Below are 26,019 nucleotides of genomic sequence, written 5' to 3'. Positions count from 1 at the left end.
TAAATAAGAATTTAGAAAAAATAATATCATAATAGGCAGTAAGAATATTGTAGAATTTTTTGAAGTCTCCAAATATCAGATCTAGAAAGTATACCAAATGCCAAGTACGATAAAGAAAAATAACAAATAGACATATAGATAGAGATAGAGATATAATCTCCACAGTTACATTCCTCATTCATTTTGGGAAACTATCAGACATCAAACATTTTTTTAAAAAAATCTTAAAATAATCCAAAGAGGCAAGATACACCATCCTAACTTTTTATTATCACCATAAAACCTATAAATATGTTCAATATACCACAAAACAAAACTCCTAATCTAAAATTTTATAACCACTGACAAAATCCTTTCATAGTAAAAGACAAAATAAGTACATTTTGTGACAAAAACTGAGTTTGCCTCCGTAAATCTGCATTTATTGGTCAAGGCTTTCTAGCAAAATAAAAACAGAAAAGGGGATTGTGAGGGGCTAGAGTGAGGAGAAAGAGATTATGGAAATTGGCTCATAGGATCATGGAAGTTTCCTAACTCCTGTTGGCCAGAGGCTGGAGAATCAGGAGACAGATTATAATTCAACCTAAGTCACCAAGCCAAAGGCCTAATGTCTAAAAGCTAGAGAAGATAGATGTTTCAGCTCAAAGAGAAAGAAGAGAGCTAATTAATTTTCCTTTTCTCTCTACTATTTTTTTCTATTACCACTTTAAAAAGATTACATTGGGGAAGGTGCTCCTTTCCTCAGTCTACGGATTGAAATGCTAATTTCATCCAGAATAGTTTCACAGACACAAGGAAAAATAAAGTTTTAATAGATATCTGGGAATCTCTTTTTTATTTTAACTTCATTGGTACATTTTATGTATGCAATATAATGATATTTATCATTAGAGATTTGTACCTTGTCTGGGAATCTCTTTGACACATAAAATTAACCTTTTCATACTCTAAGATTTTTAAAGGATGTATACTCTTGATATAAAATATCCCCATAAAAGATCTAAGACTCAGATGGAAGCGAAGAGCAACTGCAGTATAGAATATGAAAACAAATCTAGGCAAAGCACTAGAACAAAGCCTTGTAAAATTTATTTAGGTATATAATTTAAATATTCCAAAAAAGTATATACTTGAAAGGTAAATAAATTGAGTGGTGTTTCTTTGTATTTTGTTGTACAAATTTATGGGTCTTAATTTGATTTAATGTATAATGATTAAATCAGAATGGTTCACATTTTGCAGTCCTTAAATATGTTTAAATTTTTATTAACAGATAACAGTTGTACTTCTATGAAGTACATTGTGATATTTCATACATGTATATAGTATGTACTGATCAAAACAGGGTGATAAATGTTTCCATTTCTTTTTCAGTACTTTGTATTTTTAGCAATAAGCTCCTCTCCTATAGTAATTGATAAAATAGTCCCCCCACTGTGCCATAGAACACTAACATTTATTAATTCCATCTAATGAGCTACAGAGTGTTATGGATCTTGTATTATCCTGGAAGAGGGTAGAAACTTTAACTAATAATTTGAATTTTAAGAGTTTGTGCTTTACATTGTACAGAAAACAGTAAAATAATAGAAAATATTGTAAAGATCATAAGCTAGTGGAGAAAGTGAGTTGACTTTTTTAAAAAAGAAAAAGAACAAAGGAAATAAGATAATGCATAGCTCAAGGAGCATTTTTAGGAAAAGATATAAAAATATGAAATACATGTTACACTACCTGTATAACAGCCTAAAATTTAGAAACTTGTAAAATATAGAATACAATGGATAATACAAAATAAGCTGGTATATTCAGATACCCATATATATTATTATAGTAAATCTCAATAGACTAAATGAAGCATTAGAAAACAAAAATTACACCTGGGTGAAAAGAGCTAAATGCAGTGGGCATGCTTGTATCCCAGCACGGAGGGAGGCTGAGGCAAGATGACTTCAACTTTGAGTCTCACTTGGGCAATTTAGTAAAATCCTATCTCAAAATAAAAGAGAAAAGGGCAGGAATGTAGGTCAGTAGTTCAGTCCCCAGTAGCACAAAAATAAATAAATAATAGGAAAGAAACATATGTGTTGAGGACACAACCACATACATATGGATATACATATAATCTAAAATGAAAGTACAGACAATTTCAGTCAAAAGGTAGAAAAAGAAGCAACAACAACAATAAAAACAAAGAGGCTGAGACACCACCAGGAAAAAATGGAAAAAAAATTACAAAGGATGAAGATAGTAACAAAAGTTATAAATCAGCATGATTTACAACAATGTTATGTTTATATCCATCTAACAAAGTGAATTTGAAGTATATGCAGCAATAACTGACAGACCTGAAGAAATTCCACCACCATACTGGTGGGAAAAATAATACTCACCATCCTCTCACTAATGGGTTCCTATATTAAAAATACTGACTAAGATAAAACCAAAGCAATATATAATTTCACACTCAACAGTTGGGCAAAAATTTGCAGTAGGAACTGTCCTCAAGTTGAAGCTGCTTAGAAAAGGAATTAGGGATGGCATCTCCTTGATACAAGCTACACTCCCACCACTTCTTGGCCTTTTGGTTAACATCAAGTGTAGCATCTGTTCTTACCAAGTTACACCCTGGCAGTGTACCTGAGAGAAGCTCTTATACATGTGTATAAGGACATATATTCATGAATATCTATTTCAGTATTTTTCAAGAGCCAAAAATAGAAGCAGGACAAAGGATAAAGTATTATGTTATCCTACAAAGCAGTTATTAAACAATAAATACAAAGAAAAAAAAAGAAAATAGAACACAGCAACAGTTACCAGCCATGTCCAACCTTGTCCTCCCATTTTTAGCGCTATAAAAAATATTTTGTAAAGGAACTTTTGTTACCTATAGATATTAATTATATTATTTTATATGTAGCCCAAGACAAGTCCTCTTCACTCAGTGGGGCTCAGGAAAGCCAAAAGGTTGGATACCCACAAGAGACAATAAGGAAATGTCAAAAATACATTGACTGAAAGAGTCAAGTCATGGAAGAGTATATCAATTATGAGCTTATTTAAATAAAATATATAGAGTTCATGGTGTATCTCAGTGCTTTCCATGTGTATGTAAAGGCCCTGGGTTTGATCCTCAGCACTAAAAACCAAACCAAAATAAATAAAGATCAAACCAGACAAAATTAGAGCCAATGTGTGTATGTGCTTGCTGCAGTCCAGTATGTGGGCTTGCACTGTGCCAAAGCACTACCCTGACTAATGTGACTCAGGAAACTGGGCATCTGGGTGTGTCAGTGCAGACAGAGACAAGGGCTGCCACCACCTGAGCAAGGGGACATTTTAGTCCTCCATACACCACAAGGAACATAGTAATGAATTAGAAAGGAATTCAAAGTTAAATCAAAGCTCGGGAAGGGAAACGATGAGGAGGCTCTGACCTAAGAAACGAACCCTGCACCAAGTTGGACAGTCCCCATAGATTACTCTTTCTCTCCTTTGGTTCTCTAATTGCTCCTTATATTTAAATGCCAACTCCTTAGCATTGTAAATTCAACCCACATAAACTGAACAAAACAGATCACTCCCCTCTCAGCTCCATACTTCTCCTTTCCCTTACTTGTTTCCTCTCTAAAAATCTCTTTTGGGGCCTTTCATCATGGCACTGCTGGTAAAAATTTAAACAGTGTTCTATGAAACTTTCCATAGTTCTCCTAGTTACTGTATATGTAATCTCTTAACTCCCAGAACAAGAATAAATTGTATTATGGTACATAACACTCTCAATGTTGTTTATAACTTTAAAAGACACTGTAGTAGATCCTATATTCCAAGAGAGCCAGACAGTCCTAAGAATTTGTTTATAGGACTTCCTGATGTGTCTCCTTCCAGACAGGGCAGAGAAGTCTTCATTAATGACAGAAACAATAATGGGTGTTCCTTAAACAAAAAGAGAAATAAAGATTAGACCAACTTACTCTTGGAAGAAGTTTCCCAGTAAAAAGAGTGCACTTGAAGACAGAACAAAGTCTAGATTTCTGGGCTAATCTACTCTGAGACCCCAAGGCTTGGAAATCCCAGCCCTCTCATATTTAGTTTAAAATTGTATGTATCAATTTATCAATTTAGGACTTATGGACTAAATACTTATATTCCCCTAAAATACATATGTTGAGCCCTAGGCTTAGTGTGATGGTATTAGAAAGTGAGCCCTTTGAGAGATTTAGATGAAGATGTGAGAGTTGATTCCCTTTGTAGGATTAATTCCCTTATAGAAAAGAAAAAGACATCAGAACTTCCTTTCTTCATCCTATGAGGACAGAGCAAGAAATGACCATCTCATAAAGACTGCATCTGAGGCCACTTTGATCTTGTATGTCCCAGTCTCCAGAATTGTATGATATAAATGTTGGTTGCTTAATCCACCTGCTCTATGGTACACTGTTATAGCAGCCTGAACAAAGATAATGACTTTAAAATGTACAAACAATAATGGAATAACCTTCTAGACATCACAGAGGAGCAGCAGTGCTGTTTGTAAAAAACAAACAAACAACAACAACAACAGAAAAAACGATAAAGCAAGAAGCAAAGGCAGCAGCTGCAGAAATGTGGGTTGACATCCCCCAGGGGACAGAGAGCACTGACACTTTTCTCCACAAAGGTGAATAGACTTCAACACCTGTTTCTGTTAAAATGTATCAGATATCTAACGCAAATTGTTCTAAAAAGTGCAGAGAAGTCAGCTTCTTTTGCAACTGCAAATTGTTCTAAAAAGTGCAGAGAAGTCAGCTTCTTTTGCAACTCTAAATATGTTGTTTAGAAAAGAAAGCTACAAAGGATTGAAGACTGGAAAGAAGTGACTGTCTGGTGTTTCTCTACCTCCAATGGCTTTATTATTTATTGCTTATTATGAAAACTGTCCAGGCTAAACTACAAGAATGGGATGGAGTTTCTATATGGACTTTGCATATCTTTGACTTCATCCCACCTTCTCCTTCTACAGGAACCATCAGCTACCTACAAACTCTAAGACTATCTCTCCCCAGTTTAGCCTGGTCAGTGAGTTAGACACACAGACTCTTGGAGAACTGGCAAGTGTAGTAAAACATATCAACCTGCCTTTGGCAGTTACACATTCAGCCCTCTATATCAGTGGATTCTCTACCCTCCAATCAACCACCTTCAGATAGAAAATAGTCAGAAGGGGAAACTGCATCTATACTGAATATGAATAGACATATTTCTTGGCATTATTTTCTAAATAATACAGTATAACAAATATTTTTATAGTATTTACCTTTTAATAGCTCCGCCTAGTATTAGGCATAAGTATAATGACCTGGATTTAAAGTCTATGGAAAGATAGGTTATATGCAAACACTGCCATGCCATTTCATATAAGAGACTTGTACATTCTCAGATATTTGTGTCTACATGGGGCTGTGGAACCAATCTCTCCTGGATCCAAAGTGACAAACAACTATACTACCTGGCAACAACCCTTTGAGCTCTCTCCAAACCATAAGTTGAGCAAATTCATTCCTTGTATTGGTCATAATCATGAGTCTAATGTACCTGAGTTCATAGTGTTAAAAGATATGACTAAGAAATCCCAAGTGTCACATTATTATAATTAGTTTGCTCTAATGATATCACTAACAGAAAGAGCTGTCAGAAGTGATATTAGAACTAGTTACTATCATGTCCCAGTTAATCCAAGCACTGATCAGGTATTGGCCACACGTCTATTGGTTGCAACCCCATTCGCTGGGAAATCTCTTACAGCCAGAGTGTATAGAGGATTTAGAGAGTCACTATGTTTAATGAAACTGTTCTTTGAATATTAACTTGCCCCAAGACTTAAATTCAAATATATTACTTTCATTTGTGTCATTCATTTGCTCCTAAACCAGCTCAAAAATAAATTATTGAACTTCAAAATTTTTATAATGACTTAAAATCCTACGTTTTAATGACAACTCTGGGAAATTTTAAGTAAAAAGCTATTGAATTTATAGTGTTTTGAGAATGCAAAGTTGTACATTATAAACTACCTTTGTTGAAAATGAAAATAAGGGGAACACTGATGATATTTGCATATTAGTTGCCATAAAATTTAAGTGAAAGCTATGTTTATTCAGCATCTTGTAACTATAAAATTAATTTTTCTTAAATCTGTTTACTATAAAGAAAAAACTTAAAGTGTTTATTTAATAGCTATAACAATCATTTACTTATAGCCTTTGGGAGAGGGATGGGGAAAGGTATTTAAAAAGGAAGTAAGTTGTGTTATGTACATGTACCCAATCTCCAAGACGATTATAAAATGTATGCACTGCAAATATGTACTAATAAAAAATAAAATAGAAAAAATCAGAAAATGTATTTTCTAGAAGTACTAAGTCCTTGTTTAGACAGTGTTTGTCTTGAAGGTTGGCTCCTCTCACCTGCTATTAATATACCATCCATGATTTCAGTGACCTTGCCCTAATTTACTTAGTTCATGTGAAAGAATAGAAAGATGCTCTTCAGATTAAAAACATAAATGGGAGATTAACTTCCAGGATGGTTGTGTGAGTACTGTGGACTCTCTCCAGTTATACAACTATTCAAGTTGCTGAAAACATAAAAAAATTAATCTCTGGAAATGATCCTAAGGCCATACAGCAAACAGAAAAGAACTGTTAAAGAAAATCCAAAAATGGGCATCTGAAATGAACAGACATTTATCAGACAAAGAAGTAAAAGCAGCAAGTAAATATATGAAAAAATGTTCCACATCACTGGTCATTCGAGAGATGCAGATGAAAACAACACTGAGATTCCACCTCACCCCACAAAGAATGGCTGCTATCAAGAAATTATACAATAACAAATGGTGGCAGGGTTTTGGGAGAAAGGAACCCTTCTCCATTCTTGGTGAGAGTGCAGACTGGTGCAACCACTATGGAAATCAATATGGAGATACCTCAAAGAGCTTGGACTGGAGGTTCCATTTGACCCAGCCATCCCTCCGCTGGGTATCTTTCCAAAAGAACTAAAAGAATCATATCACAGAGAAGTATGCGCACCCATGTTTATAGTGGCACAGTTTGTAATAGCTAAAACTTGGAAACAGCCTATTTGCCCATCCGTTGGAAACTGGATAAAGAAGATGTGGTTTTTCTATAAAATGGAATATTACTCAGCCATAAAGAATGAGAAAATAGATTCATTTATAGGAAAATGGATACATATTGAAGATATACTCCTAAGTGAAATAAATAAGGCACACATGTGTAAATACCAAATAGTTTCTCTGGTGTGAATAATCTGCAATAATACAGAAGATCCTAATAAGATTACTGACATTGAGAAATGGGAAGAAGGGAGCTAAAGGTGTAGGGAAAGTGGGATGGGTAGGGGAAGGGTAATAAGGGAAAAGAAAAAAATGTGAGATAATGAAAAGATGGAAATAAAATGTTTATAGATGGGGAGGGGATGAGGGGTTGAAGGGAGGGCAGGGACAAGGGGAAAAAATGAGAACCAAGACTTGTCATGTAGAGGTACAAGATTCCAATAATAAATGTAACTGTACTGTATCCCTAAAATGTACCAATAAACTTAATTAAAGCTGGGAAAAAAAAAAGAAAATCCACTACATCTCAGTAAGGACATCAAGAGCCTAAAGCACTAAGCTCTGACATGCTCACACCTTCTCAATTCCCCCAGGCCACAGCACACTGTGATAGACTCTAATATCTCCATGTGCAGCCAAGAAGACTAGGATGGTTTTCTGCCTACTGCCAAGCAAGGACAAACAGAACTAATAGACATCTATGGAGCACTAACCAACAAAGTAGAGTACATATTCTCCCATAGCACATACAGAAGATTTTCCAGAAGGTCCATACACTAAGCCACAGAAATAGATCAAGAAAAGTGTAAAGAAAGAAACTGACTACACTGGCTGCTGAACCAACCCTAGAAACCACCTAGAGTTTTGTTATCCATGTGTTTACTAATTGATGTGGGTCAGTATTTTTATTTCTTTCACCTAGCTGAAAACACTCTAATTCTACTGCTGTACCAGGGGACAAGATGGTGCTTACAATTTTAATAGGGAATTCTAAGGACAAATATAAACCAATGTGGGAGGTCACTGTGAAATTGGAGTTCTAGGATTGTTATTTCCCACCATTTGATTTTCCTAGGCACCACATTCAGAGTTACTTGCACTATGGCTGCCACAATCTCACCTGTTATGACACACAGCCCTGTGAGTGGAACAGCCCAGTTACCAATTCTCATAGTTTCTCAGGCTCCTAGTGTACATGTGCAATGACGGTCAATCCTCCTTGTTAGTCTTTAAGGCTCTCAACTTAGTTTAAGGACTTGTCGTAATGATCTAAAAGTTATTCTTAATTTAGTCAACAAACTGAAGATAATAGAGTTCATACTGAAAAGTGGTGGCTGGTTTCTCAAATCTCTTCCATAAGCAGGGTATTTAAATCCAAAGAGCAATGGATCTCAAAGTGTACTCTAAAACCAGCCATATCTGCCACAGCAGCAGCATCTAGGAACTTATTATTAATGAAAATTTTCAGGCCCTCAAAGGACTCCTGAATAGTGAAAGTTTAGGAACCCCTGCCCTCTACCAGAAATGCACATCAGGTAATTCACTCTTTTTCCCCTTACTCCTCTTGTTTATCTTTACACCTACTTCCAGTACCAATTTTTCTTTTCTCATCTGTTAATGTTAAAAGTTGCAAATGGTATACAAATATATCATTTGATCTATTGATCACCAAAATGATCACGAACCCCACACTAAGGCTTATGGAAGATTTTGCACTTCAGGATCAGAAATACGTAGTCCCAAAATCTGCCCTCCAAGTATTTGACTGTAGTTTCCAGAGGAAAAATAAAATGAAAGGTCCATATCCATGTCTGCTCCCATCCCTGATAAAGACACCATACCTCTTCTTTCACTGAATCCACCCTTAATCATGGGCCAGACCTACCATTTTCCCTTCTTCTCTCTTTCTATTCATATAGTAGTCAATCAACTCTCACTTCATTCTGAAAATAGCTGTTACCATCAATCCTATATCTCTCAATTTAAAATTATCTTTTCTTCTTTCTAAATCTCATACTATTTTCATTTCAGCTGGATAGTAAAAGCTGAGCTTCAAAAATAGATAGATAGATAGATAGATAGATAGATAGATAGATAGATATAGATAGATTAAAAACCTTGGTTTATGAGCATAATTCATTCTATTTCAAAAATAGATAGATAGATAGATAGATAGATAGATAGATAGATAGATAGATAGATATAGATAGATAGATAGATTAAAAACCTTGGTTTATGAGCATAATTCATTCTGGAAATGTGCTTGTAATTTTAGGCACTTGTTTGTCAAAGGGAGTTTCCTCACGAGAAATAATGGAAATGCAGATGATTTGTTCCACAAGGCAAAAATATTCATATAAAATGGTTACAATATTGTAATAATACAAAATAATAAAGAAAATGCAAAATGTAAAGAAAAACAAATAAATTTACCTGCAATTACCTTTGGAAACTTTCATGGATATTGTGAGGGAAACAAGAGAGAGGAGGGTTCTCGTGTAGGGTGATTTTCACTATCACTAATAGAATCGCTGCTATATATTGGTTCAAAAGTTGTGCAACTTTAGCAAGGAATCTATCCAGTGACATTTGCTTTTGCCTCCTTTTGAGGATTTTGCAGAAATATGACATTGCATTATTGTTAAACAGACCATCTCTTGCACTGTTACAGTTTCGTTTGGGTGGTGCTTTTGTACAAAATATTGCACTGTTTCCCACATTTTATATATCTATTTAATGTCATTTGAGGTAAGGGATTCCTATGCATTTTTCTCCTCCATAACCTCTACTGTTGGGAGGCCATCAACCACAATCCCGCAGAAAGAGAGAGAGGTGAATCATTGACTCAGTTGTGATAATGTGATATTTGGCATCAGGTACTACTCATATTGCAAATTTATCAATTTAGAATTTATTAGAAAAATTTGCTTGTCTTGTGAAATACTAGCAGAACAAGTTACTCACAACCCAAGATATATACACACATACAAACATATACATATATATACCCAAATTATCTTATGCTAAAGACAATATATTATTATTATATCTATTTTAATGGGGTGTAGTTACTATTTATTTCTAGATATTATTTATTTCCCTCCCCAAAGCCTCAAGTTTTTATAGGTGGGACTTTTGGGAAGTGGCTGGATATGAGTGTGTGATGCTGGTTTAGGGTGGGTGATACCGGGATTAAGGGTGTGTGGTACAGCCTTAGCCCACTGATTGGTTTAGCACAGTTCTAGGGATAATGAGAAGCCTCACCCTGAGTGTCAGTGGCATCAGTCAATAGGTTTACTGCCGAGATGAAACATAAAGAGACAGAAAGAAGGCAGGCATGATGCTTGCTGCTCACTGCCTTCTGCCTGCAACACCATGGACTGTTTCTCCTTGGCAATGCCCCTCTGCTCTGACATGCCACCCTACTTTAGAGCCAGCTGACTACAGACTGAAAGCTCTACCAACTATGAGCCACAATAAACCTTTTCTCCTTTAATTTTGAGTGCAAGACATTTTGACTCAGCAATAAGAAAGTAACAAATGGCAACAGAGCAGCTAAGTAAAAATGGTAAAATGGGATTAAACACATAGGAAAAATAGTTTTGAAACACAACAGAATTTATGACATCTTTTTCCATTTACATGCAGATATAGAGGTAGAAGGTAAAGTAGTTAAGTCTTTCTCCTCAGTTACTTTTTATGAAAAATAAATATAGCTAAATCATCATCCAGGATAACCTTGCAGGGGAAAAAGAAAATAAAATTTGTGATAGAAGCACAAAAGGATAATTCTCCCTCATTTATTTGTTTTAGAATTCAGTCTGAAAACACAGAGAATGCAATAGGATGCATGTATAATAACCTCAACTTCAGTGCTCCAGGTTTTCCACTGACTCATAAACAAGGGGTCTCAGCTTTTTAAATGTGTATTTTAATTGAAACATAGAAATTGTTCATATTTATAGGTGACAATGTGGCATTTCAATACATACATAAAATGTGTAATGATCAGATCAAGGTGATCGCCATATCCATCACCTCAGGCATCTATTATTTCTTTGTGTTTGGAACATTTAAAATCTCCATTTCTTTAGAACTAATTCCCTCAAATATTTGAACAATTTTCAGAATGCCCACCGGTATCATTTCGATCCACACAAGTAACCAGGATTAGGTCCTTAATAACACCTCTTTCTCCACAAGTGCAGTGGTGCATGCCTATAATTCTAGCTACTCAAGAGGCTGAGGTAGGAGGATCTCAAGTTCAGAGACTAGCCTGAGCAAATTTTCAAGACCTTGTATCAAAATAAAAAATGAAAATCTAGGGATATAGCTCAGTGGCAGAGTGTCCTGGGGTTCAATTCCCAGTACCATACCACACACAAAAGAATTACTTTCTCAGAGTCTCCAAGGGTAGGGAAGGGACAGTGAGGGAAGAGTAAGTATTGAAACAGCTACTCACAGCTCAGGATCCCCTTCCTCCAAGATCCAAACCTGGTCTCAGGCCTCTGCTGTCTTGAAGGTATTCACTGAGGACCATTGGCCCAGAGATGTCTGCGACTGTCATTCTCTCCAGCTCATAGCAAAATGGTTTCTCTTCCTTATTCACTTCTCAGAAGATTAGCTCAGAGCTCAGCTGTTTTGAACCCTGATGATGGATGTTTTCCGTCCCAGTGCTCATGAGCGCTCACACAGTTACATTTATCTCCCTTGAGCACCCAGATACCACTGGTGGTGGAAGGGGTCTTATTATACAGGTGCCTCTCGGAGTCTCAATCAGGTCACTTTGCCATATATATTAATGAGCCACTGTTCTCCTTACTGCCACATTATAAGCACTTTCTATATTACAATTCCCATTTTCTTTCTCTTTTTCTTTTTCCCAAAACTTCCTTTGATCCATATAGTTATACAAAGTGCCCCTTAAGCATTAACTTCAGAGTAATGGCCTCGATTTATTACATCAAGACTGATTCCAATATTGTTCTTGCACCAGGCATGTTCAGCTTAAAAACAAAAGGTAAAATCTATTTTTAATAGGAAGAGAGAATGTCTGAAAGCCCACAGATAGCAGTTAAATCAATTGAAAATCAATAAAAAGCCCTTTAAGGGCACCATTCTCCTTAATGACATTTTTCTTAATGTTGGGTGTTCCATACCATTGGGCAATGAGGTAAAAGGACTGACTTTTATAAAACTCTAGTTCAGGAACACACACAGAGAAGGAGAGAAGGTAGTGGGACTGAGGAGAGTAGAAAAATTGAATTTCTGTGCCCTATGTTAGTCAGCTTTCCATCACTGTAATAAAGCACCTGACATAACAGGAAAGATTTATTTCAGCTAACAATTTCACAGGTTTGAGTCCATAGCCACCCAGCTCTATGGCTTTCAGGCCTCTGGCCAGTCAGGTGCATCATGATGAAAAGGTGTTGGAGCCGAGCTGCTCACTTCATGGCAGCCAGGGAGCAGAGAGAGTGCAAGAGCCACAGAAGGGGGCCAGGAACAAGTATCACCCAGGGCCAGGCCCACAGGACCCACTCCCTTCAACCAGGCACCCCCTCTTGAGTGTGCATAACCTCCCAATGATGCCATCAAATTATGAATCCACAAGGGAATTTATTTTCTGATATAATTAGATTATACTCATGATTCAATCATCTTCCAAAACCCCAACTCTGAACATGTAAGCTTTTTAGGGGACAGTTTAGATCCAAACCATAAGATCTCTCTAGTCCAGCTCCAAATATCTTTCATAAGGTGTAATTTTTGCTCATATAGCATAATGTTTTTCATCCACTACATTTGAATGGTGGGCACCCAACTCACAGGTCCCAAGAACTCTCCAGATTCCCAGTGCTGCCACTAATTTGCAGTAAAAGGAGCCGTCACTGAACTCTTCCCATCCTAAGTTAGCACCATGCTCCAGTCTCATCTACTGGTGACTTTATACAGTAAAGCTTTCAAAAATACACATTTAAAAAAAATTAACTTAATGAAATTCATAAAATCATTAAAAATTTCAAAAGTAATCTTAATCTGGGGTAGGCATGACAAAGCATTCTCCTCAGTTAAGCAGCAAGCAAAGAGGAGGACAAGCCGCTCACCTTCCATCTGAGAGGCAGGTCCTGGAACAATGCTACTAAATGCACCTCTACAGATGGCCATGAATTTTTACAAGCAAATTACTTTTCTGCCTCAACTCTGGTTTCCACTTTTGCCACAAGGCTTCTCTGACCTTCAACACTATCTGCCAGCTCACCTCATCATCATGTTGGCTCTGTGTTTTGGTTTATATCTAGCTGCACAACCAAACCCTCACATGCTCATAGGCAGAGCTTCTGGGAGGTGACTGGGTAGTGGGGATGTGATACTCTTTAGTGCATTAGTACACTGATGGGTTTATAGTTGGGAGGTGAGTCTGGTCAGAAGAGGTGGGTCATCGTGGGCATGGCACTCTCCCTTGAGCTCTCTCTGCTTCTGCTACCATGCCATGAACGATTTCACCTCTGCCATGCTGCTCTGCCTTCGAGCCAGCTGACTAAGGACTGAAACGTCTACAAACTGAACTAAATAAACATTTCCTTCTTATAGTTGTGGATGTTGGGTAATCAGTCCCAGCAATGAGAAAGTTCTAAGGCACTCTGACCTCTGACCTCTAATAACCTCTATGACTTTGCCCTAGGACTTCCCTCATTTTTAGGAAGGTGGGACTCTTTAAAAGCCATCAGGGCGGGGATTTAGCTCAGCAGTTCCAGTGGCCTGCCTTGCAAGTGTAAGGACCCGAGTTCAATCCCTGGTACCAAAAAATAAATGAATAAATAAAACCCATCAAATGATGACAAATGAGCAACTCAAAAATAATGTAACTTATCCTATGACTAGAAAGTACCCTGTCCATACAAACAAATAACTCTGCTGTTCCTCCCCAAAAATAGCTGTGGGAAATATCTGAAAATGTTCAAATGTTCAACTTCACATTCCAGTCAGGTGGAAGGTTCTTGAACTAGAGTTTGACTTCTGGATGTCATTTGGACAATTCTCAACTCACAAAAAAACTGCTGCTACTTTTATTTGCCCTCTTTTCTCCCTTCGCTCACTGCTAACATTCCTCTAAACTAGCAGATTTTCCCAAACTCCCTTATTCCCTGGCTGCCAAGAGAGGAAAATTTCAAATATCTACAACATTCTTCACAGAACTAGAAAAAAAATCCTAAAATTTATATGGAATCAGAAAAGACCTGAAAATACCCAAAGCAGTAAGAGCAAGAGAGAGAAAAAAGAGAGACAGAGAGAGAAAAGTATCACAGTGCCAGGTTTCAAGCTATACTACAAAGATATAACAAAAGCCAACATAGTATTTGCACAAAAGCAGACATGTAGACCAGCAGAATAGAACAGAGCACAAGGAAAAAACCTCATGCATATACCGCCATCTGATTTTGACACAGAGGCAGAAAACGTGTATTGGAGAAAAGTAAGACTCTTTAATAAAGGATTCTGGGAAAACTGGATATCCACTTGCAGAAGACTGAAACTAGATCCCTATTTCTTGTCCTGTATTGAAATTAAATCACAGTGGATCAAAAACCTAGATATGCAAACTGAAACTGAAACTGCTGGAAGGTTACACAGGGAAAACACTTAAAACTCTTAGGCACAAAGACTTCCTGAAGATGAACCCAATAGCACAGGAAATACTATCAAGAATCAAATTTAAAAGTTTTGGGCCAGGGATTTAGCTCAGTGGTTCCACCACCTGCCTTGCAAGCATAGGGACCCAAGTTCAATCCTCTTCACAAAAAACAAAACAAAACAAAACAACACCCAAATTTAAAAGTTTCTGCTTAGCAAAGAAAGCAATCAACACAGTGAAGAGAAGACTTACATACAGAATGGAGGAAAATTTTTTCTAGCTACTCTTCTGATAAAGGAGTAGTATCTAGAATGGATAAAGGACTAAAAAAAATCCCCAATATACAAATGACCCAATCAGAAAATGGGCAGATGTCCTGAATAGACATTTCTCAAAAGAAGTGTTATAAATGGCTAAATATATATAAAAAGTCTCAATATTTTTAGCCATTAGAGATATGTAAGTTGATACTACTGTGAGACTCCGTCTTACCCCATCAGAATGGTATCAAGAACACACACACACACACACACACACACACACACACACGAATGCTGCCAAGAATATGATGAAAAAGGAGTACTCTTACATTGTTGCAGGGAAGGTAAACTAGTACAACCAGTATGGAAATCAGCATATAAACTCTTCAAGAAACTAAAGATAGAAATACCATTTGACCAAGCTATACCTATTCTGGGTTTATACCCAAAAGAATTAAAGACAAAATACTCTGTCATTTAATATATGCATACTCACACTATAGTGGCACAGTTCACTTAGTTAAGCTCTTAAAATAGCCTCAATGCCTGCCAACAGATGAATGCATTAAGAAAAGTGGTGTCTGTATAAACAATAGGACATTATTCAGCCATAAAGATGTGCGAAATCTGATCATTTGCAGGAAAATGAATAGAATGTAAGACCATCACACTAAGTGAAGTAAGCCAGGCACTGAAAGTTCAATAGGATGTTTTCTCTTATGTGAATAATGAATAAAATAAAGTAGAGATGCCACAAAACTAGAAGATAGGCTTCTACAGATGGAGAAATGTGTTGGGGGAATAGAAAGGAAAGGGAGAACGAGGCAATCATATTTTAAATGATCAGGTGAATAAACAGAGGTACAAAATTCTCCCAAATGAAACTTACCATTCTGTACTCCTAACATGTACTAATTTGAAAAAATATAATATTGGAGGGAGGGAGAGGATAAAAACAGAGAAAGAGAAAGAAAGAGAATTACAAAAATGTGCCAGTGCTGGTAGAGAGCGCAAAGGTTCAAAAATAAAAAACAGAAAGAATATTTCAGAGGTGTGTTTATCAATAACTCAAAATGTTTATTTGCAGGTTTAACTATCTTTGTTTTTTTTTTCTTAAAAAGAAAGCCTAAGACAAGTGGCCTCAAGTTTGTTCAAGGAATCAGTAATTTCATAAAAACATCTTTTCTCTTTAGATTCAGCTGGCACTTTGAGTTGTTCTCTCAAAGTACTCTTAGATGCATCTGCCAAGTATCCTGGATAATATTTTGGTACATAGATCCTCACTGAGGCAGTCACTGATTTCTGATTCCTAAGCCCTTCACAATCAGTCATGCAGAGCAGCGCCCTTTGAATTGTTTGTTAGAATTCCAACACCGTGAGTTACCACCTGAAAGTCACAGTGAAGAAGAGACTAGAGTAGAAACAAGATTAGAGGAATTTATCCCACAGAACTCTGAGCTTTCTGCTAAATGTAATTTTAAAAATGCATTGAGGGCAAATCTTAGTGTCACTCACTATAGAGACATACAGAAGGGTCAGACGATAGAGATGAGGTTCTAGTGCCAGCACCCACGTCACTCTAGTACAGGACACAACGGGAAACAGGAAATGTGCCAGCCAGTCTCCAGGCGACAGTCTAATTTAGAGGCTGGTTGGGGAACCAGGAGACTTTGGAATGAGATAACAACTGGGTTGGATTTACAGAATTAGTAAAATAGAAAAGTGAGATGAAGCAGAGGGGCATTAAAAGTTATGCCAAAAAGTGGCTACTTTAGAATTGATACATACAGTGGATTGCAGATAACAAAATCAGTTGGGAAGAGATTTTAACAGTCTGGAGGAGCAGAGTGAAGACTGGAACTTATCCTGGAAGAGGTAATATCAGACAAGGAGCGGACAAAATCTCCAACCTTGGCATCCAAGGGAATGTGCAGGAAAAAGAGAGAAATTCAGTGACTGACTGATCTCAGGGATCACGGCTGTCCCAGCAGCAACCTCAACTGGAGCAGCCAGTCAGTAGGTGAAGCATCTGACAGAGTCAGAGGAGGAAGATGTGGAGAGAGTTTCAATTTGAAAAGTGAGTTTTTAAATGTTTGCTGGGATGTAGATAAATAAAACAGGCAGATATTTGGAAATATGAGCCTGTAGTTTGGGAGAAAAATAATTGTGGGGGGGATACCAAGGGTGAGAATGCAGAAGATGCAAAGCAAGGGAAGAAGATGCCACACACAAAAACCTAGAAATGCCAATATCTAGAATGAAGATTATGTTCTTTCCACATTTGTCACACATGCAAAAGTTACTTGAAGGAAGTGAATGTCTTGGTTACTACTGTACTCCCAACAGTGTATCTCATGACACCTAATAAGTATCACAGAATCCATAGCTGAAGTCAAAGAAAAACATAAATCCAGAGTGAGAAACCCAGAAGAAACTCAGTAATACAATGTGTCCATAAACAAGAGAAGAGAGAATATTAAGAATAAAGGGTCTCTGACACCGTTTCCTGTATCAAAATGACAAAGAATGAAGACTGAGAGAAAGCTCTTGGATTCAGCAATTAGAAATTCATTAAGAATCTATAAGAGCAGGCTGAGCAGCGTTTACTAGAACAGTCAAGGTAGAACCCATGTTGCAAAGGGTTATCTGGGAGCATGGAGCTTTAGTTATTTGTTTTTTTTAAGTCCAGATAAGAAATGTACTCTAAACTTTAAAAAAAATTTCAGCTTTAGAAGGAAGGAAAGATGAGATTTGTCAGACATAAGGGCAAGGGAAACACAAACTATATTTATAGATGTCAGCTTGACAGAAGAAAAGGGAAAGGGTCAGTTCTATGGTAAAATAATGGAATACACTACTGTTTACAAAGATAAACAGATTTCGTTACTGCAGAACTTCTTGGAAATTTTATGAGCTCTACATATTCAAAAGTAAAAGAACAACTAAAATTTACCTTAAAAATGTTTCCTTTTGTCATTGAATACCTACTAAAATTACTGTTTGGTAGGTAGATAAACCTTGGAAAATATGACTTAAAGAAGAGAGGAGAAAACTTTATAATCCAAGGAAAGATTAAAGAAGCATAGCAGAAGAGATGCTTGGTTGGAAAAGCATCAGAAAATGTAAAGAAGAAATGCTCTCTGCCCCACCACCCAACATCAGGTGCAAGTGGGAAAGCTTCCCCTTCCTCAGCTATCTGGGAGACATGAAGAGAGGCAGTAAAAGAGGTCATCAAATTTACACAGGGAAATATGAGGAAATTCATGGAAGAATACTTTACTCTTTTCAGAAAAGAAAGGGTCAAGTGCACAGAAAGGACAAAAGGAAGGGTGGAAAAGAAAAGCAAAACAAAGTCACAGGGGCCTCTGGGGTGCCAGGATCAAAGAAACCATGAAGAAAGGAGGCTCAGCAATATCAGTTTCAAAAATGTGTTTTAACTGATTGCCCAAGTTACAACTACACATAAGCTTTGAACTAAAATGTCACTACAGTGGAAATCACCCCCACGGATATGCTTGCATAAGTCTGTAATTATATATTCAAGGATGCTCTTTACAGCATTGTGAACAGTAGCAGACAAATTTTACAAACACCCCTAAGTAAATTAATTGATGATAGTTAATAAATTAAGTTACATCACATCAAAACACGGGTAGATAGACAATAAGAACAGAATGACTTGTACTGCTGCTCTAGATATTTTATTAAACGAACACAACAAATTGTAGAATAATATATTATGAACCCATATGAAAAAGTGTGTGTGTGTGTGCAAAAAAAAATCTGGTGGTTATACATCAAAGTAGTCTATATTTCTAGGGTATAGATTTGTGGGCTAGTAGGGAAGAGGACGTTTTTACTTTTTGGTTACTATCATTCTGCATGGATATTTTACAATGAGTACACATCACGTTTATTATGGTTGTGGTCTGTTCCTCTCAGGACTGTGCTCCCGAGACCCCCCTCCTCTCCTATGTGTAATTGTCTCCCAGTTCCAAAGAATCAAACCCAGTTTGTGCTCCCCAGCTGGGCAGGTGTTCCTAGGTGTGAGGACCACATGGAAGATAGAGAGCTAGCCTAAATTTTCTGATAATTTATTTCGGGACCTGTTTGTTGGTCTTTGAACTTCAGACCCCGAACATCCCATCCAGCTCTAACTTTGATTTCAATTCAAAACAAACTAGAAAGGGATATGATGGAACAATCAAAAACAGTCTTCTTGGAGGAAAAAGTTTTAGACTCCAATAATAGCATAGACTGTTTCCCTGGAACATAAATGTGTTTCTAAGTGAAACCAGATCATGTGCAACTTAAAATCAGTGAAAATGCAGATTTGGAAATTATATTTATAGAAAGTCAGTCTTCCTGAATTTCTATTTGATTAGTATTTCTGTGATAATGTCATAATTTTGTCCTCATTTTTATTCTATTTATTTTCAAGGATGAAAGAGTAAGTCATCGCTTAACATTTATTTTTTGGAAAAGCCAGTCAAAATTTTCCCCCACAAAAAACAGTGTAGATGTTTCTTAAAACCACTAGGGGTCAGACTACTACATTAATACAAGCCAAACCCAATTTGAAAAGTAGTATTGAAGGGCACACTAACTTATTTTTCTGCATAAAAACAGAAGACAGCCTATTTAAATTAAGCTTTAAATAAAGAAGATAATGAGAAAGAATGAATTTGACAAGTAAGACTCAGAAAGTTGAAACTATCATATATAATAAATGTATAATAAAGAAGTTTCATCTTTAATAATAATTTCAATTATTCACTTGCTCATTCTGGTTGGAAAGATATTACTCCAATCTAAGTGGGCTCAGATTTGAGGAATGATCATTCAGCTGGACAAATGCTAAGAGAGCAGAGACAACTAAAATCATGAAACTGTCAGCAGAAACAAGAAATCCTCATTGATAAAGAATGGGCTGTATGACTAGCAGAGAATTGAGATGGATGGCAGAAACACTTTTCTAATGGATTTCAGCTATGGCCATAAGAAATCTGAATCATCTTGCAGCAAGGAGCATGCGCAGGCATGGGCAGAAGGCAGCCCTAGAATTGGCCTTTGCTCCAGTCTGGCCTCTGCTACAAACTGGCCTGGTGCCTCTGAATGAGCTCCTTTGTTTCTCTTGGTGTCGACACATCTTCATAATGAAAAAGTACATAATGGGTCTTTGTCATAGTTACTTTCTTGTTTCTGGGACAAAGCACCGGACTCTCACAGGTTAAAGAAGAAGAGGTGTGCTTTGTCTCAGTCGATACAGCGGTTTCAGTCCACAGTCAGCTATCTTCAAGGTGGTGCGGCAGAGAGTAATGGCAGAGGAAAAACACACTCCCGATCCAGTCACCTTCACAAAGCCCAGCCTGTGAGTGCCTGAGGCTCTGGGGGAACATATACAATACAGTAATCTTCAAGCCCTATAATTACACCAAAATATTCAATAATATTATTATATAAAATATAAGAAAATGAGGGCAAATTTTCAAGTTAAAAAATTGATGGTGTTAGCCGCTAAGACATGTATTACTGTTTTCATCAAAAAGTGTAATAAACAGATTATGGACTATATCCATTGTCAAAATAATAACAAAAGTCAAATTTCAATTTATTTCTATTTTGATAACAGTGTTCTAAAGTAAGTATGGTGAAAATATCTGCTGATAATTCTCTGGAGTGATTTTTTAAAAAATGAAAGTAGTTAACTGTTTGGGGTAGGAAGAACTGGATGGATGTGGGTAGGGTGGATGTAAGGACAAAAGTTGAATTTTCTTTATAAATTGTTTTACTCTTTCTACCCAGGTGAATGTATTATCTATTTCAACTTTTAAAAAATTAATTTAACCACTTCAGAGATGGCAGAAAAGTACAAAATCAAACACAGAGTTAAAAAAAAAAACCCACTATTGGAATGTGGGTTAGAAATAATGGGAATGTCTGCTATTACTGTGAGTGGGCAATAAAACAGGGGTACTGTGTTTTACTGGGCAGCATCACATTCCTTTAATCAACTGGGCCACCTCAGAATGGCTGCGTCTAAGAGGTCCATCCAACCCTTGAATCATATGGGCTCTCACCCTCAGAAACGAGGCTTGACATTCTCTCCAGAGAGACATTAATTCAAGACAAGGGAAAACTTTCTCATTCTTCATAAGTACAGACAGACAGACAGACAGTCATATATAAATGAATATTAATGTAGGCAAATAGGACCACAGTCAGATCAGTCCCACAAACTGCTAAACCCCAATTCATAGGCTTCTGACACACAGCTTTAACACAATCCCTATCAAAATTTTTAAATATAAGAAAGGTTAATCTAAAATTTAATATGGAAATATGAAGGAGCTAGAATAAACAAAATAATTTTAAAAGCATAAGTTGGGAAGAATCAGTATTATTCATTTAAATTTATTATATAAATATAGTAATCAAGCTTGTCTGGTATTGCTAATGAACTAGACATTTAGGTCAATAGAACACATAGGTAAGAACCCAATATAGACCACATAAATATGTCCAGTTGACTTTTCACAAAGGTGAAAGGCAATTAAATAGAGAAAGGATGACCATTTTAACAATCTGAAGGGATCGTACATTCAGAGGTCAAAAAGATGAACCTTAGCCTAATTTTCACACATTGAACTCTTATTAACTCAAAAAAGATTAAAGACTTCAATGGACATGTAAATAATAAAACTTTTAAGAGAAAAGTTCTTCAAAAATAGGACTAGGCAAAGAGTTGTTAGACTTAACCCCAAAAGTACAATCCACCAGAAGCAAAAAATTAATAAATGGGACTCTAGCAAAATTTAAAATTTTGCTGTTTTAGGACATACTCAAGTAAATAAAAGTCAAGCTACAAACTAATAGAAAATATTCATAAACCCTATGTCAGACAAAAGACTAATGTCTAGAATAAACAACTCTGAAAAACTTAACACTAAAAAATCCCACTCGAAAATAGGCAAATGAAGTGAGCAGGTGCATCACTCAAGAGAACACAGAGATGGCAAAACACCACTAATGAAGTGGGAAATGACAAGGATGTGGAAACATGGGGCTATTCATATGCTACTGTACGAATTGTACTGTGAAGTGGTAGTCACTCGAGATCGGCTTAATAACTTCTTAAAATATTGGAGATGCAACTGCCATGTTAGCAATTGTAACCTCAGCTTTAGCCTGAGAAAACTCATACTCATATGAAAATTTACACATGGACAGTTTCTGCTACTTTACTTCCAGTAGCCTAAAGTTTAGCTATCTGTCAGTGGGTAAATACTTTTACAAAATCCGGTGTGTTTATACATGCAATACTATTTAAGCAGTAAACAAGTGAATAGACTATGGACATATGCAACATTTCCAGAGAATTATGGTAAGTAAAATTTTAAAAATTCCTGGACTATCTATATGACTCCATTTGTATAATGCTCTTGAAATGACAAAATGATAGAATTCAAGAACAGATTAGTTATTGACAGAAGCTGAGAATGGGGTAAAGAGGAATTAGGGGAAAAAAGGAAGTTTGGCTACAAAATAACAACATAAGGACCTTGTAATGATGAAATTTTTTCTTTGTCTTGACTCTCTCTATGTCAGTGTCTTGACTGTACTATTGTAATACTATTATTCAAGATAATACCATTGAGAGAAAATGAGCAAGGGTACATGGAGCTTCTCTGTATTGTTTCCTACATCTGTATATTAGTCTACATCTCAGAATGTCAGTCTTTATATAATCATGTGTTTGTGTATTTATTTGGTGGGGTTTTTCTGGGTACCAAGGATCAAACTCAGGCCCTTCCATTTGTGAGGCAGGCAGCAGAACCACTGAGCCAAATCCCCAGCCCTGTGTTTGTGTATTTATACAATACATGTACAAGTATAGTTTTATATGCACATACAATTATGTGCACACACAATATGTCAGTAACAACACAACACATTCTGTGAGGTGTGTTGTCATTTGGCAATTTCATCATTGTGGGAACATTACAGAGTGTAATTATACAACTTAGATGGTGTACATTAATCACTCAATATGGACTTGATATAATCAAGATAGGAGATAAATTCAAGATGTATAAGGCTGCTGCTGGAGTAACATGGTGTGCTGTTCTTACATAGGTAGAAGAAATACATTCTAAGATACTGGTTAAAAGTACAGTACTGTAAATATATAAAAACAGCAATGTATGACTATTTAGTAATTACTATTAGTAGTAATTTATTACAATTTATGTTTGTGTGCAGTATTATGTGCTGTGCAAAACTGTATTTGCTATACTTTTCATATGACTGACAGTGCAGTAGATTTGTTTACACCATATCAGAAGCGCATGAATAATGTGTCATACTGTGACATTACAATGGCTACGACTTCATTAAGTGATAGGAATTTTTCAACTCCATTATAATCATGGGATCACCATCATATGCAATGTTTTCTACTAAAACACATCAGTATGCTATCTCTCTCTCTCTCTCTCTGTCTCTCTCTCTAATCACTTAAAATCACACACACACACACACACACACACATATATACATATGATCATTTAAAGTTCAGTTACAAAAATGGGGGTGGTGGCAGCTATTCATATTTACCTTGCCATTTATGTATGTGTATATATGTAAGTATGGGTATTCTCATGTATTAAGCTGTTTTCAGTCAGTTCCAAATCTACCTTCTTTCTGCTTTGGGCTTCTGGGATTAGAGCTCCACAAAGCACATCTCTACTGATTAGGCTTCTCTCTGAATAAGAGCCATAATAAATTCTCTCCAACAATAGCAGGCAACAAAGAAAACCTAGAAGACTGGAGGAAGAGAGTTTTCCACCACCTCACTTGCTTCCTCTGTGCTTCCTCTATGTTAAATAACCCTCTAATCATCATGCAGTAGCATGCCTTCTTCACCTAAGAGGAGAAAATACATGCATTAGCAGCAGCTGACTCCAACGTGCATTTTCCAAATACTTGCAAAACTGGATGAACTGGACAGGTATCAGGAAACTTTTGCTATAAAGGACCACACAGTAAATATTGGAAGTTTTGTAAGTCATACATACTTATAGCAACTACTAAATTCTGCCACTGTAACAACACCACAGACGACATTTAAATGAATGAGTAGCAAATGTAATTTTACTTATGGATACTGTTATCCAGATGTCACATAATTTTCAGAAGTTTTGAACATTGTTACTGCTATAGGTTCAATTCCATCTCCCAGAAAAGTATTTTGCAATTCTACCCCCTGTACCTGTGAATGTGACCTTTTGGAAACAAGAGCTTTGCACATATAATCAAGTTAGATGAGATCAGGTGTGTGGCTCTAATTCAATACAGTTTCTGTCTTCATACAAACAGGAAAACATCACTTAAAGCCATGAGCACAGAGAGGAGAACATGATGTGAAAGTGTAAGTAGAGGTTGGAAGTGACACAGCCATGAACACAGGGATGCCCAGGACTGACAGCCCCCACCAGAAGCCAGCAAGGGAGGATTCACATTCAGACTCAGGCCCTCCTGACAACTAGAATTTGTTTTTTTGGTTTTTTTTTTTTTTCAGTGGGGTGGTTTTTTTTTTATTGTTTGTTTAAAACTCTTTACTTATGAAAAGTATAAAATATGGAAACTATATACCCAACTGCAAGCTGACTACAAATGACAATAATACTAATTCTACCTTTTCTAAAAAATATATTTTATTGGAGCTGAGCATGATGACCCTCACTTGTAACCCCAGAACTCAAGGGGCTGAGGCAGGAGGATCCCGAATGTTTGAGGCTAGTCTGGGCTATATAGTTTAAGGCCAGCCTGAACCAAAAAGGGAGACCCCACCGGAAAAAAAAGAAAAGCAAATATAAAATATGTTATATGGCTCAATGATAGATCACTTGCCTAATATGCACAAAGTCCTGGAATCAGTCCCCAGTAGTGAACCAAAATAATTGATTTATTGAACATAATAAATACAAGTCTTTATCCTGCAATCTTGTTATCCATTAATTCCACCTTCTCCTGTAGATGATACAGTCCAAGAATCTCAGATGGATAGCACTGATTAAATGCTTTTTCTATACATGCATACCTATGTACCTGATAAACTTTAATTTATAAATTAGGAACAGCAATAGATTAACAACAATAATATAAGAGAACTATAGCAATATAGTGTAACAAAGCTATGTGAATGCAGTCTCTCAGTTGCCAATGGGTGAATAGCATATACAGCATGGATACACTGCGGAATAGTATACAAACTAGAATTTGAATTTTAACCTCCAGAGCTGTGAGACAATACATTTCTATTGTTCTCAGCTATCTAATTTGTAGTGCTTTGTTATGGTATCAGTAGGAAACATATGACATTCTTTTGATTGTCTTCAACCATTTAAAAAATATATATGGCATTCTTAACTCACCGGCCATACCCAGTACAGACTAGACTTGGCCTATGGGCTGTGGTGTACAGAATCCCATCTGCCACTGAGCTTCTCTCCTCCCTACCTGATTCTCACTGAGATATCAAGCCAGCCAAGCACTGTCCCCCTAAGGTCAGAGTTTTATCTCTACACTACTAAATTTTAAGAACTCCAACTTCCTTCCCTTCATCTTACATTAATAGTTGAATGGCAACTTAGATTATATTTTCCTGTTCTTTTCCTTCATCAGCTACCTTGTTAACTATATTTGTAGTTAACTATTTTTAAATAAAATTCTTTCAGTTGGGATAATTATGTGATTTCTTTCTCCTGACTGGTCTCTAACTAGCGTCATTCCCTTAAACTTTCTTCAGGAATTTGTATAAAATATACTGACCTTTGGAGGGCTTGGTGATTACTACATCTAATTTCAGGTAATTAAGACAATTCTTTACAGAGTCCATACTTTGACATAAACTTTTAGAAATAATCATTCTTGAAAGGAGCTAAAGGTGTAGGGAAGGTGGGATGGGTAGGGGAAGGGTAATAAGGGAAAAGAAAAAATGTGAG

General features: G+C 36.5%; 1 long non-coding RNA gene and 1 other non-coding gene across 3 annotated transcripts in view; one reads left to right on the top strand and one right to left on the bottom strand.

Moving 5' to 3' along the window:
* LOC104864170 overlaps nucleotides 1-26,019 on the bottom strand; it is a 164,280-nt gene that overhangs the window by 58,271 nt on the left and 79,990 nt on the right. The gene's annotated exons all lie outside the window — the stretch shown is intronic.
* LOC117286668 lies at nucleotides 2,569-2,762 on the top strand. The gene has a single exon (XR_004517817.1). It is a non-coding gene; the product is annotated as a U2 spliceosomal RNA (small nuclear RNA).

The sequence above is a fragment of the Fukomys damarensis genome, unplaced genomic scaffold (assembly GCF_012274545.1).
Source record: "Fukomys damarensis isolate Sample0158 unplaced genomic scaffold, DMR_v1.0_HiC HiC_scaffold_17, whole genome shotgun sequence".
NCBI classification, from domain to species: domain Eukaryota; kingdom Metazoa; phylum Chordata; class Mammalia; order Rodentia; family Bathyergidae; genus Fukomys; species Fukomys damarensis.
The sequence above is the reverse complement of the archived record's forward strand: the minus strand, read 5'-3'. Positions and strand labels throughout refer to the sequence as shown.